We start from the raw sequence: 18,550 nt of genomic DNA on the forward strand, positions 1-18,550 counted from the left end.
TTATAAAACCCTGGTTAGAATGATTTCACTGGGGTTGGCCCTGCCTTGAGATTTGACCTCCTGAGGTCTCTTCCAACCCTAATCTTCTATGATTCTATAATTCGCACCCTAACCTTCATGCTCTGTAACCTATTCATTCATTAACCTCATGGCCTAACTTTAGATTTTAAAGTCCTTTGGGATGACAACTATCTTTTAGCTGCCAGCAAAGCATGATGAATATTTGTGCCATAATAGAAATATAAAAGTGTACTTCCATTTTGCAGATGAGATAAATTGACCCAGAGACATTATAATTGTGCCTTGCAGGAAGAGAATCAGAGCCAAAAATAGAAATTTTATCATCTAGCTCTGTGATAAAATCATGTACCCGTCAACTCCATTCCAGGCCCTTTGGGAGCACATGTACACAACAAGAGAGATTTTCTATTTAAAGTTAGCACTTTACATTGGGAGTGAATACTCAGCATGTTTGATTTTTCAAACCCTAATGCATTTTCAAAATAAATTATTCACTAAGATTTTGAAACTAAAATGCTCTACACAGAAGGTGCCTTTGACTTGTGTTTATTGTCTAGTGTCTATTGTCACATGATGTCTACTTCTTTTGAACCCTTTTAAAGTCCCTTGTTGAAGTGCTTCAGCTTTTCATAAATTGTGTATTAGCCACAATTTAATAGAAATAACATAGCATGCAGCCAGAGACTTAGTAAAAACTGTGTTGCTGTGTTCAGAATTCTGAGGCTTAGGTGATACAAGTACAGAACCAAAAAGTTTTAAAATTCCTTTATATTGCACTCCCTGCCTTCCTCACATTCTCCATCACTCTCCATATAGGTGTTTTTCAACCTAATGTCTAAGTCACCACGTCCTTCCAATATCATCTCAGGGCTCTATGACAGTCTCTGTACTGATGAGCATAGGTCACAAACTTCCCAGGATAACTGCTTTGTTTATAAAGCTGCATGGCTTAGCAAATGTGGTAGTCCGCTATGGTTCCAAATGTAATTTAAATTTGGGGGTGTCTGTAACTTCTCATATCACAGATCTGTCAGAGCCTATTGAGCAGCACAACTAGTGAAGTTTCTAATTGGACACAGCTGCTTGCTGGTCCTGGCAGTTTTATGTAAATACAAAGGCATCAGAGGGAAGGTGCTGAATCATTTTCTCCCGATATGATTTGAACATTTATAAAAAAAGGAATGAGTGAATCAAGGATAAGTCTGAGACTCCGGTCAGCTCCTGTTCAGGCTAAATCAGTTTGCTCATTACTAATTTAAGTTATTTGTTATGCATAGATTCTGTCAGAAGGTCACAGGCCTACGTTTGGTGCAGTCCAGAATAACACCACCAAAATGGGAAGGACTGTGCCTCAGTAATGAAATTCCCCCCTCCATCCTCCAGACCTTTCTAGCTTACCATGTGGTGAGACAGCAAATGTATCCATATACTGCCTACCCCTTTGGATGGTATAATGTTTATAGTTGGGCCAATTATTCCCACCCAAGGAATTCTATGAGTAACAGAACTTGTTTCTAACCCTGAGTTCAAGATGGATTGAAGAATAGACTCTTTGCATCACTGACACCTATAACAACCTATGCACATGCAAGGGCTAACAATTTAGCCTGGCCCAGGAATTTCCATGTTCCATATTTCATATCCATTTCTCGGAAACAACACACTGTATTAATAGGAGAATAAATGCCCCCATTGAAATATATGCAGTTGGGAGGAGCCTATCTAGAGAGATAGAATGTTTTTTATAAGAAGTTGTGCGTGTTCATATCTAGAATTATACACAGAACCTATTCCCGTGGCATCAGAAAAGCAAAAATAGTTTTGCTAATTTCTCCACTTAATTTCCTTCATTTTAGCTATTCATGGGAATTAAAAATCCCCAGTTTTAACTGGCCTGTCTCTGCTCAGAGGCCCAACCTTATCAGGTTCTGTTTTTTCCTGTGAGAACCTCTGAGTCCTTAACTTCACTGTACTTCAGGTTGGGGTAAGTACACTCAGGACAAGACCCCCCAGAGGATAATCCTTAACTCTGTATTGATGAGAGAACTCACATGGATTTGGGGATTAATCTAATTAGAGGTGGTATGCTGAATTTATATTTTAGTTTAGCAGCATGTTTGTTTATTCCATAGTTCTTTTAATATAATCTTCATCCACAAAAGCCTTATTTGTAAACACTTTCACATATGAGTCATTTACACATGCAAATAGTCCTATTTATGAAGGCCCTATATTTGAAAATAAGTTTGATTCTCCTTTTATATGAACATATCAAAAGCATGTATAGTTCATATTTTTCATTTCTACTCTTAGTTGTATTTACTACTGGAGGAAACAATAATAATAATAATCTTTCAGTCCACATGCTTTCTGAGCTGGCCATTTATAAAAGGCAGCTGAAAACTACCAGTAAATTGTACTAGTGACAATTTGTACAGTAATATATAAACAGTAATGTTAACCATCAGATGAAGGTAAAGATTCACACATTTTCAATTCCAGTTTCAATTTTAGCTAAATCCCACAATTTCCCATCTCTCCTTACTATGCAAAGAGTTGTATATAGATGTAATGTGCTGGGCTGAATTAAGTGACAACTGGAGTTGAGTCCACACTCCAAATCACTTCACATTAGCACCTACTCATCATGCCTTTTTCCTGCCAATGTCACTACACAGGGAGAACTGAGCCCAGGAACTCCTTGATGTTTACTCAGTCTTTCTGCGAGGACAGGCATGGGGGCGCTCTTACCCCAAAACAAGACTTATAACTCACTTTTTACCCTTTTAACCTGTTTAATCACTGTAATTCAGTCAAACATGTATAGTGTACGGATTGAACCTCTTTTGTCTGGCATTCTTGGAACCTGACTGGTGCTGGATGAGAGAATTTGCTGGACCATGGGAGGTCAATATTGTTTAGCAAGTTACCAACATTTCCACTGCTTATTGGGCTCTTAGAGGGCATTTAGGGGTAAATTAGAGCTAAATAACAGCACAGAACACTGAGAACCAGCACTGGTGGCTGTAAACATACTTAATGGGACCAAAGGAAACTTGGCCGCACCCATGGTAAGTGGTCATCCAGCTAACTAAAATCATGCTGGATAACAGATGCTGGATAGGAGAGTTCCGGATTCTTACCTACCACCTCTGTGTTTTTGGAGAACCAGAGAATCACCACCTGTCAGCCCTGTGTTCTTGGGGACCCAGGGAATGACAGTCATGGAAAACAAATCCCCTTCCCACAGGCCTCTGCTTGAATCAAAGACAAAGCACTGAAACTGGCAGGGCTGGACACACCTAAATTCTACAAACAAGGATGATTGGATTGAGGAAATTCCCCCAGCCTCATCTGCAGTGAAGATGAAACAAAAAGACCTCACCATTAGCATAATGAATGGAGAACAGCTCTTCCAAAGCAGGAACCCAACTGAACTATGGGATATCAAAAGCAGAGCAGCACCCTCTGATGGGATATCTCTGCTCCAGATGCTAATGAACCCAGGCCTGCTCACACCCAAAATAGTCATCATCAGACCAATGCTAGTAATGGATCCTACTGAAACACAAACAATGAAACTGCCTAGTTGCTTTGTGAGCTGTTCAAGGAACATCACCCACAGTCAGGCATGATCTGTCTCTATTGTTTTGCCTCTGTTTACACATAATCAAACTCAGTCTTCTTCTTGAACCATTGTCCTGAATCTACAAAAACACCTACCTTTGGCTCAACAAACTGTTCTGATGTCTGCATCAGTTCCACTGAGACCTCGTTATCTGCCTGATTGTGCTAGGGGCTCTGCTTGTCTCCTGCCCACTGGATCCCCAGCTACCATGACCATCTCGGATCCCAATCAGTGCAAGCTCCACTGTGTGGTGAGATTTCTCTCTCTTTCTCTAGTCATAGCCTCCTAACCTTGCTTTTTGTAATTAGTTACATGGTTTGCTAGCCCTAACATTTGTAATCAGTTTGTTTACTATTGTAACTGTTACCCAATAATAAGTAACTTTCACTGTTAAACTGGTTGCTTCTCTCTCTTTTTCTTCCTCTCTGTCTCACTCGTCCTCAGGGGCATTGTTTTGGCTTCTCCATTCACTCTGCAACAATGCTTCTTGTACCCAAGCTAAAAGATCCCCGTGGTGCCCACAATTCCTGTGGGGTTTGCCCATTGAGTGGGTCACTAGTAGAATGGTTGTGCTGTGAACGTGGGGGTTGGGGAGCTGGGGGCTGAACCGGAGTGGCATATGAGAGTGCTGTTTAACCCAACCACTGCGTCCATGGACACATAAGGGCCACTGCTTGGCTCTGCTGTGCAACCCAGCCCATTGAGTACAGGGATATATAAGGTGTCAGCTTGTCAGTGCTGATTAACCGATCCTCTCAGATGAGCTCTTGCAGTGTGTGTGTGTGTGTGTGTGTGTGTGTTGACCTGAGCCCAGGCTGGGAAGAACTAAATCCTGTGGACCCTGAATCGAGCAGAATAGCTCCATTGGGAGGGACTTAGCAGAAGGCAGAAGTAAAGCTCCTAGGAAAACTAGTGTAACAAGTAGCACACTGATAGAATCACACACCTGTCCCTGCTGTAACCCCAAATAAATGAGCATATCCCAGAATATTAGGCAAATCTGGTAACAGGATTAGAGAGGTTCAACTTGTACCTATACCAACCACCACTTCTATGGGAATTAAATAGCACGTTACAGTGTGAGCATGGTGAGGAAATGATATGAGCAACATTCAATCCAGCAGTCTGTAAAATGCAGTAAACTCACAATTACAACAAACTGATGAGTTTGGAGGCTTGTTCCTGGATCTGGACATGTATTTGTGAGGCTGTGGGTGTGACACATCCCCCCTTGGATTTAATACACAGTGCTCTCTCAACAGACTGGGAAAGGGGCCCAGCTCTTCCTATCTCCCTAGACCAGTGCGCACACCCTTGCTGCAAGAGCAGGAGATTCACCCACTACAATCACTTTGAGGTGCCTCCAACACACCAGCTCTGAGCTACAGTGGCTGCTCAGGACGTTGTTCTCTGACTGGCTCTCACTGATTGCTACACGTTACCTGTCTCTGCTGCTGCAGCCCCTGCTTAGATGGAGGATAGGCCCTCAATGCTTCATTCCATTTTAGCCTGCTAGTCATGTCAGTCCGGCTGATGAGGAGCACTGGCCTCTCCCTATTGGCCATTGGGACTTAACATTCCCAGGATCCTATCTCCTCTTTGGCCCTTCTTCTTTCTCCTGGTATTGGGAGAAGGCCAAACAAAAAATCCAATACATTGCAGTATTTGGTCAGCAATATCTTTACACAGATATCAACCAGGAGCTGCTGTGGTCTTCTAGTCCCCTTGAATATTATTCTCCAATTAATTTATGCAATGTAAATGAACATGCCTGAAGCTTCCCATATTTCTGCAGTTAAATAAATACAGTATAAGGTGCTCATTTGGGATGTGATTCAGCAAAGGTAATTAAGCATATGCTTAATACTTTGTTAAATTGGGACAGAATTAAGCACACACTTAAAGCCATGTGGTTGCTTTGCTGAATTGCAACCTCAAGGCTATATTTTACTTGGCCTTTAGCATGGTGTCCAGTACTGGGGTGAGTGTTTGAGGAGCCTTCAACCTCTTTTTCAAGTAGAATATGTAAGGACAAGTCAGAAGTGCAGCCACTGCACTCTGAAGAGCATAGAACCACTCTGAGATGGTAGCTAGTGCCTGGAAGAAAGGGATGAGAAAACGGGATGATGGCTCCTCTACTCACCTACCCTTTGAAGTGAGGAAGAATTGTGCCCATAATGCGTGTTTTAGAAAATACTCCATCCATTTCAGAATAAAAAGGACTTTTTCCCTGGAGATTTGATGACTGCAGTTTCCAGACAATATTGGGCTATTCTATACATCTTTATGAGAAAAAGATGACTACATTATAGATAAACTGCAGAAAGAAAGATACTGTGCAGTCAATAACACATTCAGAAATAAGCAGTCACACCATTTTAAAATACAATTTAACATCCGGTAATATTTCTGCATTTGCTAGAGAAAAGATATCTGACAGTTATGAGAAGTACAAAAGAACTACATAATGAATACAAACAAATAATTCCAGCCTGTGAACTTGCTGTTAATGGATGCATCTAGACCTACATGCTCTCATTGTTGCCTTACACAATTTGTCTTAATCAGAGAAAACATCTGAAGAGGTGGTATGCTTTATTTAAACACATTTACAAGTGAATTGCTTTGATCCAAAGTTCATGGCTTTATTCAGTTCAGAATAGGAATTCTGCCCTAGTAGGAAGCAAGTCACTCTTTCTTGAAGAACACAGAATAGAGTAGTCCTAATAAACAAACATCTACAGCTTCCAAGTTTTCAAAAATTAACATCTGAAGGTTACATGACCTGCAGCATGTTTATATAGATCTCAGTACTTGACAGTCTCTGTGAAGTTGGTTAATAAAAAACGTGGTATTAAAAGCTTCTGATAGGAGTTTTCTTTCTGGTATAGAAGAAGTCATCTGTGGTGTACTTGGTAACTAACAGAAATAAGAAAAAGGAATTCTATGGTGCTTGCTTATTGTATATTTACCTTTGCCATAGTACACTCCAAATTGCATGTTTTATGGAAACAATTTAGCCACTACCAACTTCAGCAGAAAATCTAAAATCATACCACTCCAATTTTCCACGGGATAATTTACCGTACCATCCAGGATGGTGACTAGGGATGCTACAACTAGGAATAGCACACACCAGATTATCAGACTGGTCCCAAGCAACTTGGCATTCTGAACTGTTGCTTGGAACCCAAATGTTATAGATGGTAAAATATACGTACTGCCTATGCACTATAGAAATAGGATCATCAGACTCTCATCATAACTGAGAAATATTTCCTGCTTCAAACCCAGGTTCTGGAAGTAAAATTAAGGGCACCATTTTATTCCAACCCCCACAACTACAAGTCTTTCTTCAGCGTTGGAAGGCCAGAGGCAGTTGTGGCCTGCCCTAAGGGTCAATGTTTCATTGCTAGCTCAACAATTCAAATTTGGCGATTGAAAACTGCTATTACCAGATGATTCTTTTTTAAATTCTAGGTGGACAGCTGTCTGTCTCACAAACACTTGGCCCCCTTGTTAGTGAAGACCAAGGGCTGAATTGACTGAAAAATACCTTCCTTCATAATGGTGATCCTTTGAAGCCAGGAGTGATGCCCGATGAAAGGAGAATATGAACACTGCATTGTTGATGTACTTGTTCTGTGAAATAAGAGGACTTTCGAGTCCAAACACTTTACAAGAGTCCTTAAAAAGAAGCAAAGAAAGAATAAGTACAGTATATTTTGAAGTAAATCAAACTTGAGTCAAATATGCTAAAGAAATTCTAATTCATAGACCTGATTATTAACTCACTGAAGTTATTAGAAATCTTTTCAATGATTTCAGAAGATCTTGAATCAAGCATTACAGAAGTATTGCCCCCTAATGCTTGTAATATCACTCTGTTGATTTCAGCCATTTACTGATCCAATAGACCAATAATTAGAAATAAAAAAACAAAAAACCAAAATTCCACCTCCTTTGCCTCCATAAAACACTAGTTATGTTCCACCACTTTTGTGTTTGAATATATGTCAAATAAGAGTAAAATATATATTGATACATAATCATATTCCTTTAGAATCTTTTTGTGTATAAAAGGTTTCATAGCTAAGGAAGACCATTGTTGTCTTGCAAATCTGGTTGTGTGGGGTAGGTGGTAGGAGAAATACCTGAGTGATTTGAACTCTCAAGCGTCTTTTTGATTACTTAATTTTCCAGAAATAAACGAATAGTAAAGTGATTTGTGAGATTAAAATTGAAAATTCTAACATGTCAGGATTTTTCTTCCTGAATTATTATTAGTTGTTTTCACAACATCAGAGCATTTGAAGTAAATTCTCAGCTGTAGGGTTTACTAACACCACAACTTGATAGTCTGCTAGTGAGAAAAAAAATGTTATCAAATTTGTTGAAAACAAATTACGTTTCAAATATTTACTTGTCTTTGAACATACTTCCATCTCTAGAAATAAAATCAATAATTCTGATAGTGTTACTGAGGAAAAAACCCACTGCCCATACTATTTAAAAATAAAATTGTCCTAAAAAACAGGCTTTGACCTTAATTCCTTAGAGACACCTCTTAAAGATTACCGCTTATGGCTGAAGTAATGCAGCAAAATGACCAAATGCCCTCATTTTTAATGGACTGTATCAGCTGCCCAGGGATTTTCACTGGAACATTAACTTGTCCTTTGAATAACCACACACTCAAATGCCACAGTGTTTGCTGACTTTCTGAAAAAGGACGAGCTGCAGCAGATTTTTCTTGACCCTTGCTGAAAATTTATACAGGGAAAATTAAAGGGATCATTGTAGCCATTTTTAGGAAGCTCACTTCAAAAGTGAATAACATTTCCTCCACAATAACAGTTTACGTCACTGAAGATGTTGAAAGTGCACCTACTCATTTGCAGCCTAGATAATCACATTATTCAAAACTGATGATGAGGTAACCGTTCATTTTCAAACATAGCTTCAAATCAAGATTTAATCCTCTGAGGTGCTGAGGACCTTGGTAGTAAACACTCTACATGCATAGGAAGCTGATTGAAATTTTCTCTGAATAAGCACTGAGCAAAACTCTGTGAAGTCATCAGCACCTAGTCCGTAATGCCCAGCGTAGAGCTTGATTCAGATCCTACTTACTATAAATTGGTACAAACCAAAATGAAGTTATACCTGTATATAATTACTATTAGGTTAGAATCAGGTCTGCAATTAGGTTCAAACATATGAGAAATAAGTGATGATGATGAACTTTCACAAGTGTTGGCCTTCCATCCCTTACAAATTGCATTCCATTACAGGGTCATAAAGGTGAGTATGTGTAATTTCGGCTTGGAATTAACAAAAAACCAACGAAGTGGCTGGGGGCCTAACTAGGAGACAAATTCTAATCCCCAAAAGGATAAACCTTTCCTTGGCAAGTAATACCTTTGGAATCAATAGGACCACTCACAAAGTAAACTGCCATTAAAATGAGGCTAATGAGAATAGAATCTGGTTTAATAAGAATTTTCAGGAGACCGTATGAAGGAAACACCATGAATTCTCACAAGCCATTTTCTGAGAAAGGATTACTCCATGAGAGAAACATATTTTTCCAGAATGTGATGAAACAAATGTTCTCTGTTAAGAAGGTTTATGCCTTTGTTTCTTAAATGCTCAGTACAAGTCAGTTATTGTTCTGTTAAAGATGAACAGCCATTACCAGTTTACTCAGAAGTACTGCATATGCAGCATAACAGTAGGTTTGAGGAGCATTTCTCCTGCATGTGTGTAAAAGCGTCACACTGGAAGCATAACTGAGGCAGAAAATTTCAGAAATTGACAACCGAAAATGTTGGACACACACAATTGCCAGAATTGCCAGAAAGAATAATTCAAAAAAAACTGGCAACCATAAACTATATGCTGTGCACAATTTTAATTAAATGTATTGAGTCAGATCCTCTTGAGGTGTAAACCAGCTAAAGATATAGCCTATTAGAGAAATATTGTAGAGCATATATTATGAAAAAAGAGTGATAGATATTCAGATGGGCCAGTGGAGCTCCTGGGCCAATGTATCACTGTCCCAAAATCCTACATCCATCCCCTATTCGCCAGATTTAGCAGAGAACATTATTCCAAATGTCAAGTATCGGAGGGGTAGCTGTGTTAGTCTGGATCTGTAACAGCAACGAAGGGTCCTGTGGCACCTTATAGACTAACAGAAAAGTTTTGAGCATGAGCTTTCGTGAGCACAGACTCACTTCATCAAATGCTGGTCTTGGAAATCTGCAGGGCCAGGTATAAATAAGCCAGAGCAAGGATGGGGATAACAAGGTTATCTCAGTCAGCAAGGGTGAGGCTTACTACCAGCAGTTGATCTGGAGGTATGAACACCAAGGGAGGGGAAGCTGCTTCTGTATTTAGCCAGCCATTCACAGTCTTTGTTTAAGCCTGAGCTGAGGGTGTCGAATTTGCAGATGAATTGTAGCTCAGCAATTTCTCTTTGGAGTCTGGTCCTGAAATTTCTTTGCTGTAGGATAGCTACTATTAAGTCTGATACTGTGTGGCCGGGGAGATTGAAGTGCTCTCCTACGGGTTTTTGTATATTGCCATTTCTGATACCTGATTTGTGTGCGTTTATTCTTTTACGTAGAGACTGTCCAGCTTGTCCGATGTATATAGCAGAGGGGCATTGCTGGCACATGATGGTATAAATTATATTGGTAGATGTGCAGCTGAATGAACCCACGATGGTGTGGCTGATCTGGTTAGGTCCTGTAATGGTGTTGCTGGTCATTGCCAGCTCTGCCCACATATCTACACCAGCAACACCATTAAAGGACCTAACCAGATCAGCCACACCATCGTGGGTTCATTCAGCTGCACATCTACTAATATAATTTATGCCATCATGTGCCAGCAATGCCCCTCTGCTATATACATCGGACAAGCTGGACAGTCTCTACGTAAAAGAATAAACGCACACAAATCAGGTATCAGAAATGGCAATATACAAAAACCCGTAGGAGAGCACTTCAATCTCCCCGGCCACACAGTATCAGACTTAATAGTAGCTATCCTACAGCAAAGAAATTTCAGGACCAGACTCCAAAGAGAAATTGCTGAGCTACAATTCATCTGCAAATTCGACACCCTCAGCTCAGGCTTAAACAAAGACTGTGAATGGCTGGCTAAATACAAAAGCAGCTTCCCCGCCCTTGGTGTTCACACCTCCAGATCAACTCCTGGTAGTAAGCCTCACCCTTCCTGACTGAGCTAACTTTGTTATCCCCACCCTTGCTCTGGCTTATTTATACCTGGCCCTGTAGATTTGCAAGACCAGCATCTGATCAAGTGAGTATGTGCTCATGCAAGCTCATGCTCAAAACTTTTCTGTTAGTCTATAAGGTGCCACAGGACCCTTCATTGCTATTCATAATGTGTTATACACAGTGTAATATGGTACAGTACAGTATAAAAATGTCTGCAAAGAATAAATGTCATGTTACACATTTCACGTTTTTGAGTTCTCTGGCCATTCATTCATAATAGTCTGGCTGAATTTGCTATACATTAAATATATGAAGACAGATGTTCTATACATGAATAATCTACAAGGTGTATAGAGGCTTTACATTAAATAATCCAGAAGAAATTAAAGTCAATTAGAACATGTAATGCTGTCATTTGAATGTTTAGGTTTTGTAATCATGAAAAATAAGGACAGGTTGAAACTCTCTAGGCCAGAACACTCTCAGTCAACATCCATAATCCAGCATGGTTTTAGTTAGCTAGATGACCACTTATCATTGGTGTGGCTGTTTCCCATGGTCCCATAAAGTTTGTTTACAACCACCAGTCCTGACTCGCTCAGTGTTCTGTGTTATTTAGTTGGAATTTTCCCCTCAATGTCTTCTAAGAGCCCAGTATGCAGTGGAAGTATTGGAAACATGCTAGACAAAATTGACCTATCATAATCCAGCAAATTCTCTCATTCAGCACCTGACAGGTCCCAAGTGTGCCAGACAAGACAGGTTCAACCTCTACTACACTATTTAGGACACAAAATGCTACCACAGCAACTCAGAAAAAAATAATGAAAAATGAAGACATTGATTTGTAATAGAAGAGGTGAATACATAACTATCCTTGAACAAGCGTAAAAGAAAGTCAAAAAGAGGAGGGAAAATTCAAGAAGCACTGTAGATACACAAAAGCCATTCTGGAATTGAGGAAATCTATTGTTTGTTACAATAGGAAGCTAAAAGGAGTGTGTAGAAAACTTGTGATTATAGAGAATCACACCATAGAAAAAATAATTCTGATAAACATTCAGAAGCAAAGGTTGTAGGCTTTTCAAATGACTTGTATAAAGAATATATTTGACATTAGCTACAGTATGAAGATAGTAAACCACTCTCAACTGAAAAAGAGTGGTCAGCTAGAGGAATATTGGAGATTGACTTTCTGGAGACAGGTATTAGCATATCATATTTTGTCTTATTCTTTAAATGGAAGATGATCCAAGATATAAAAGCTGTTTCGGAATTTATTTGATCAGAAGTGGAATTTTTTAGATTTATTCAGAGAATTTTTGTTAATTTTCCATAGTGATGAATGTGCCTCTTCTCACTTTCATTTATTATCATAAGCAGCATTAATCTTTCGCTTGTTAACTGACAATCCAGCGCTCACTGTTACTTTTTTAATTATCTGAATATTAAGTATAACTGGAAAAATGGTTTAATCAACCCTAAACTCAATGGTCAACATCAGTAATAGTATGTCATAAAGAAAAGCATTTTAAATGACTGCTATTAAGCTGAGTGATCTGAGAAAAAGGGGCCATCTTGATACCTGTGGCGAATTTCATGTAGTGTTACCCTTTAAATATCATCCTTAATGTTTGTTCAGATTTTTGGTTTCCTTAAAGTATGACTATTCACGATAAGGTAACAAAGCACACTAGCCAACATTCTACCTTCAAACACTTACAGAAAAACTGAGCCACATGTGAAATACATTTGATAGTCACATCTTAATTTCAGTAAATATAAGAATGACCAGAGTGTATCAGGCCAAAGGTCCATTAACCCAGTGTCCTGTCTTTTGACAGTAGCTAGTGCCAGTTGTCTCAGAGCAACTGAACAGAACAGGTGATCATCAAGTGATCCATCACCTGTCACCTGTTCCCAGCTTCTGGTAAACAAAGGCTAGGGAGACATCCATGCCCACCCTAGCTAACAGATATTGATAGACCTATCTTTGATGAATATATATAGTTGTTTTTGAATACTGTTGTAGTCTTGATCTCATAACACTAGCTGGTAAGGAGTTCTACAGGTTGACTGTGTGTTGTTAGAAGAAATATTTCCTTTTGTTTGTTTTAAACCTTCTGCCTATTAATTTCATTTTGTGACACCCCTGCTCCTGTGTTATGGGGAATACAAAACACTTCTTTATTTACGTTCTCCAGATGTTCTCACTTCAGGCTGCCACAAGACCTTTTAAAAAATCTTGCATGGTTGAGGGGTGAGAGGAGAGTGGAGGAGAAGTTGGAGTGAGCTGAGAAGTTTATAATAAATAAGGAGAAAAGCAGTGTTACCAGAGACAGCAGGCAAGGTAGGAGCTCCCACAAGGAGTGTTTAGGCTCCCTTCCCCAGGTAACATCAGAGGTCAGCCAGTGGCTGGGAAAAATAGTTTACGCAGACTGGGGTGCCTATCCAATGCCCTTCTAGCTGAGAGACAGAAGCCTGAGCTCTGGCACAGGCACTGGAAACAATACTGTGGTTGGTATCCAAATCCTTTTCAGGATAGTGGACAGACCATGGGTTTGAGGCCCAGGAGTGAAGCTGACCTTGCCACAATAGTTAGAATTATGTTTTCCTATGTGCATTGCTACTCTTTACTGGCACTGAGTTCCACCTGCCATTGATTTGTCCAGTAAGCCAGTTTTGTGAGAACACAATGTTAATGACAAATAAGTACTATAAAACATTAATTTTGGTAAAATTTAGTATTGGAAAAAATCTCTAGTTTCTCACTCAAGAAAAACTGCCTTTCACATCAGTGAGAACTGAATAAGAACTAAGTGCTAGACTGGGATCCCTTCACTGATTCGGAATAGCAGTTTATTCCACAAGTAACCCAACTGACATCCATGGAAAAAATCATGCTGAAAGGTACTATTCAAGTGAAAGGATATCAGAATCTGGCCCTAAAGGATCTAACATTCTAACTCTAATTGCAGAGTGATAGTGTACACCAGTGGTATTTCCCCCTTCCTATAAATTGAAGCACCTGAACTTACTCTAAATAATCAAAACAAAAAGCAGTCAAGTAGCACTTTAAAGACTAGCAAAACAGTTTATTGGGTGAGCTTTCATGGGACAGACCCACTTCTTCAGAACACAGCCAGACCAGAACAGACTCACATCAAAACACTCCAGATCCACAAACCAGTTAGTCAACATTTTAATGAAATGGGGCATTCTATTAATGACCTAAAGGTATGTGTGTTACTGAAAAAGAATTTTTGCACCATTCTGCAAAGGGAAACAGCCGAGCTGGTTTTTATATTCAAATTCGGCACATTAATACATGGTTTAAACCAGGACGGGAACTTTCTGAGTCACTATAGGGGCTCATCTGCATACTTGGCTTAATCTAATTCTTGACCTCCCCCCCACCCCTCCATTCTCTGATTTGCTCACCTTGATTATCTTTTTCTGATTTGTCCTCCTTGCTTACTGTTTTTGGTTCTCTGTACCTTAAATATTGAGTCTGTTCTGGTCTGGCTATGGTCTGAAGAAGTGGGTCTGAACCATGAAAGCTCACCCAATAAACTATTTTGCTAGTCTTTAAAGTGCTACTTGACTGCTTTTTGTTTTGATAGTGTATAGACTAGCACGGCTTCCTCTCTGTTACTATTTAAATAATCAAGTGCATCTTATGGAAACTATAAAAGCTGTGAGTATCAGAGGGGTACCCATGTTAGTCTGTAGCTACAGAAACAAAGATAAGTTCTGTGGCATCTTATAAACTAACAGATTTTTTTAGAACATAAGCTTTCATGGGCAAAGACGTACTTAGTTAGATGCATCTGATATGCCTCTGAAAAGTGGGTCTTTGCCCATGAAAGCTTATGCTCTAAAAAAATCTGTTACTCTCAAGGCGCCACAGGAGTTCTTGTTGTTTTTATAAAAGCTATATACTTAAACAGTGATGCTCCAACATTTTCATACCGTGTTTTACTCTGTGAGCTGATGCCCTTTTGCAGATCTTCTCTACTCCAGACCCCACAGTCTCAATTCCACACTTTCCTCATTACGTGTATAGAGCTTGCTTACATGGAAAGTGATTTAATAGGAAAAGATAAAGGAGACAAGATTAAAGATACCCACAGATACATGTAATTTGTACAGTTACTTTCATTATATCCTTTTCTACTTCCTTGTATAAATGTGCTGTTATTTCAGTTCAAGGGTAGGACTTCCCATTGCTTAAACCCTTGAATCGTTTCTAGGTGCCTACTATCTTCACTCCCACTATGTATCTGGATATTTTGAAGTTTGTTTCCTCCTCTGTGCTTCAGTTGATTTCAAATTTGGTGGTATCTCACAACTTGAGCACAGTTGATTAACTAAGAAACACCAACAAAGCTGTGCATGGAACAGATATTAGGATATAAAGGGAAAAGCTTGATTTACCTGATTGGGATTTACATGAAATTCAGCTCTTTGAAGAATTTCTTCTGTGTTTGCCTGGGAAGCATTGGGTGTATGCCTACTGCTAGGCTCCTGTAAGGGTGTAGCAAGTTCCTTCTCATAGCCCCACTTCCTCCCCTTTCCAGTTTGATTATATTGCAGTGCTGGGGGTGGGTTAAAAAGCTGAACACAGGGTAATCTAAAGACTGCATTTGTACCCAGCAGTTGTACAAGAATGAACAGAGCATGGAACTCTGCACCAATTGGCCACAATTTGGCCACATATGATTCTTCTTATTCTGTAGTGATGATTTGCTTGTGAAACAATTTGAAAAGAGAAAACAGTTTGTATACAAAATTTAAATACTTCTCCACTTTAAATCAAGTTAGAAAGTTAAAAAAGTCATTACACTCACAGTCAATGTTTCTAAAATATTCCTGTGTTTACAGATCCATCTTTCTGAACACAGTTCCATCCGGCTGATATTGACAGCAAATCTTTTATTAAGTGTAAGTATTATTTATCAAGAAATAACCAATGGAGGGACTCAAAGTTGGTTATTCTTGCAGAAAATAAGTGATTGGTTTCATGGGGTGCTATATTGGATTCATACAAAATATTTAAATGATGATTGCATTTTGTCGTTTTCATAAGCTTATTTTTATTATCAGAGAAAATGCTGTGACTGATCTTTGGCCCTACTTCTGCTATAAATATTGGGATGTATGATTTTCCATTAGTAAATTTAAAGTGAGGGAAAAGACTTTTGAGTATTACTTATGAATATTAATATGGAATAGCTTAAATCATGTTCTTAACCGAATATTGCTGTGACTATGGTTTCTGAAACATCTAATGTTTTTGCTAAAAGCTTCACAGTACTATGACCTGATTAAAATCACTCATTTGCAATCTTAATTAGATCTTTATTTTGTCTAAAAAGCACAAAATGGTGAAATTTATACAAAAGAAATATTATTGCCACACTCTTTCCTTCTCTTAATGAACCAAATTAATAAAAGATAGCCTTCAACAAACACATTTTAGGTACTAAAAATTCCCCATTATCATTGGAAAGGTGTTTCTTTTGATTTTCTGAAAGTCATATGGCAAGGACCAAATTCTGCTCAGCCATGAGTAACATAATTGAAGGCAACACATCCCAGTAAGCAGAATCTAGCCCCAAATCTTCTCTGAGGATAAATATTGAACATGTTCCTGCAGACTTATGGCATCGCCAATACTTTTGAAATATACCTGGGAATTATGTAGGAATAAAATTAAAAATAATCAACTCTGATGTCCTAATCTTGGATGGTTAAAATGAGTTACATTAGGGTCTGGAACAAGACATAAGAAGGAACCTTAACTAAAGCAGCTGTGTGCTGACACTTCATCAGCTATACATCAGAACATTTCTCTGGAAAATATTCCTATCCCTTTAAATGGGAGCCCTGAACAACTCAGCAGAAGATTTTTGTCCATTGGCTTCATTATTTTTGTATATATTTACTACCTGTAGATACGTTACTTTGGATAATACCATAAAGAAGGTTGATATACATTTGCATTGCATAGAGTTTTAGAAAACCATTGAACACATTATTCTTTAAAGAGGCAGACACCTTTTTTTACAAATTAATGAGCTACCCAGATACTGACATTGGGGGCCCATGCTTCCACTGAAATTCCCAGCAACTTCTGTGGCATGGTATGACAATCTATCCAGGGAGTCCAATACCAAAAGCCCCTCTGTCACCTCTTGCGACAGAGTGAGGGCATTTTGCTGGATTTTGAACTCTAAAACAGCTCCCTCCGCATCACTTTTTCTCCTGTTTCAGCAAACTTCTTAAGACTCTGCCTTGTATGCAACATTGATAAATCTCAACTATGAGTTCCCCAGATATGTCTCTCCACAGTGTCTAATCTCTGTCATGGGACGTTCAAAGAAATTATTAAGACTGCTGTTTCCAAAGAGATGGTGTACATGCACACACTAGCCTGTTAGCTCAGTGGAGGACACACTTTTTTTTTTTTTACTTTAACACACACAAAAAATGAATTTAGAATAAAACAAAAATATGTTTACTGAAAAAGAATATATTTAAGTGATATTAAGCAGAGATAAATAGAAATGGAAAATGGTTACAAATAAAAATAATTATACATACTTTCCAGCATCTAAAATACTGCAGTTGTGATCCATTGGTTCTGGCAATTTCGCACATAAGGCAGGTTCTCAGAATCTTCAATATCTGAGGGATCCATCTTTCACAGACTCAAAAAGGGCTAGACTTTTCACTCCTCAAGTGATGAATAACTAAGGGATTTATTGCCCCTTTTTTTAAATACTCTAACAAACTTTTGCAATGTACTCCTTTGAACTGTGTATCCCAGAGAGGGTTTTTCTCCCCAGCTAGTGTGCAGACACCATATTGTTTTCCTCATCATCAGGGCAATTTATTTTTTTTTTACAGTAGGCTTCATGACTTTGTTTACCTGAGATATATATCTACTTCCATTATCATTTACTTGTAATCAAGCCCATACTAGACTAATTTATCAACTCCCTCCAAAACATAATTTAGCAACACATTTCCAGGACCAATAATTGTTTATACACAGCTCCCTCCAAAACGTAATTTAGCAACATATTTCCAGCACCCATCCATAACTGTTTATATACAACCCTAGATGTCTCTTGTGGTAGAGCCTCATGGGCCATGTCTGTATATAAACCTCCTCTAGCTTTGGAAGATGACAGTAAGTTTTAGATGCTTTTGTAGCTTTGGCTGAAAGTGATGACATTCATGTCACAAAAGCACATTTGAAATGCTCTTGAGAAATCTGTATGTGAGATATACTCACAGATATCTACAGCAAGGGCAGTGAAGGAGTAGAGGCAGGACTCTTTCAAGCAAGAATATGTAGAAGGGAAGAAATTACCAGAAAAAGTTTGGTTTAAAGCTTGTCTATCCTAAGTGAATTCATTCAAACAAGACCAACCTCTGCTTCTATTACTTTTCAGAATTGCTGAAGGCATGTAGAGCAGCACAAAACATTCTAATTTGTTTCATTTAAAAACCCCATTCATTAGGAAACAGATTGATCAATATTAGCCATGTGCCAGAAGAAAATATTGAGCCCAATAAATAAAACCCAACAGTGAAATGTATATTTTTCAATAATTTTGTATATATTGTGGGATTAATT

At 38.7% G+C, this 18,550-nt stretch overlaps 1 long non-coding RNA gene across 1 annotated transcript in view; it reads right to left on the minus strand.

Moving 5' to 3' along the window:
• Window positions 1-6,483: 6,483 nt before the first annotated feature.
• Window positions 6,484-18,550, minus strand: part of LOC142013537 (uncharacterized) — a 148,633-nt gene continuing 136,566 nt past the window's right edge. Inside the window, exons 2-3 of the long non-coding RNA XR_012645667.1 lie at window positions 7,206-7,336; window positions 6,484-6,568 (exon numbers count right to left, since the gene is read on the minus strand). This is a non-coding gene — a long non-coding RNA (uncharacterized LOC142013537). The remainder of the gene's footprint in view (window positions 6,569-7,205; window positions 7,337-18,550) is intronic.

This window comes from Carettochelys insculpta, chromosome 5 (genome assembly GCF_033958435.1).
Source record: "Carettochelys insculpta isolate YL-2023 chromosome 5, ASM3395843v1, whole genome shotgun sequence".
Taxonomy (NCBI): domain Eukaryota; kingdom Metazoa; phylum Chordata; order Testudines; family Carettochelyidae; genus Carettochelys; species Carettochelys insculpta.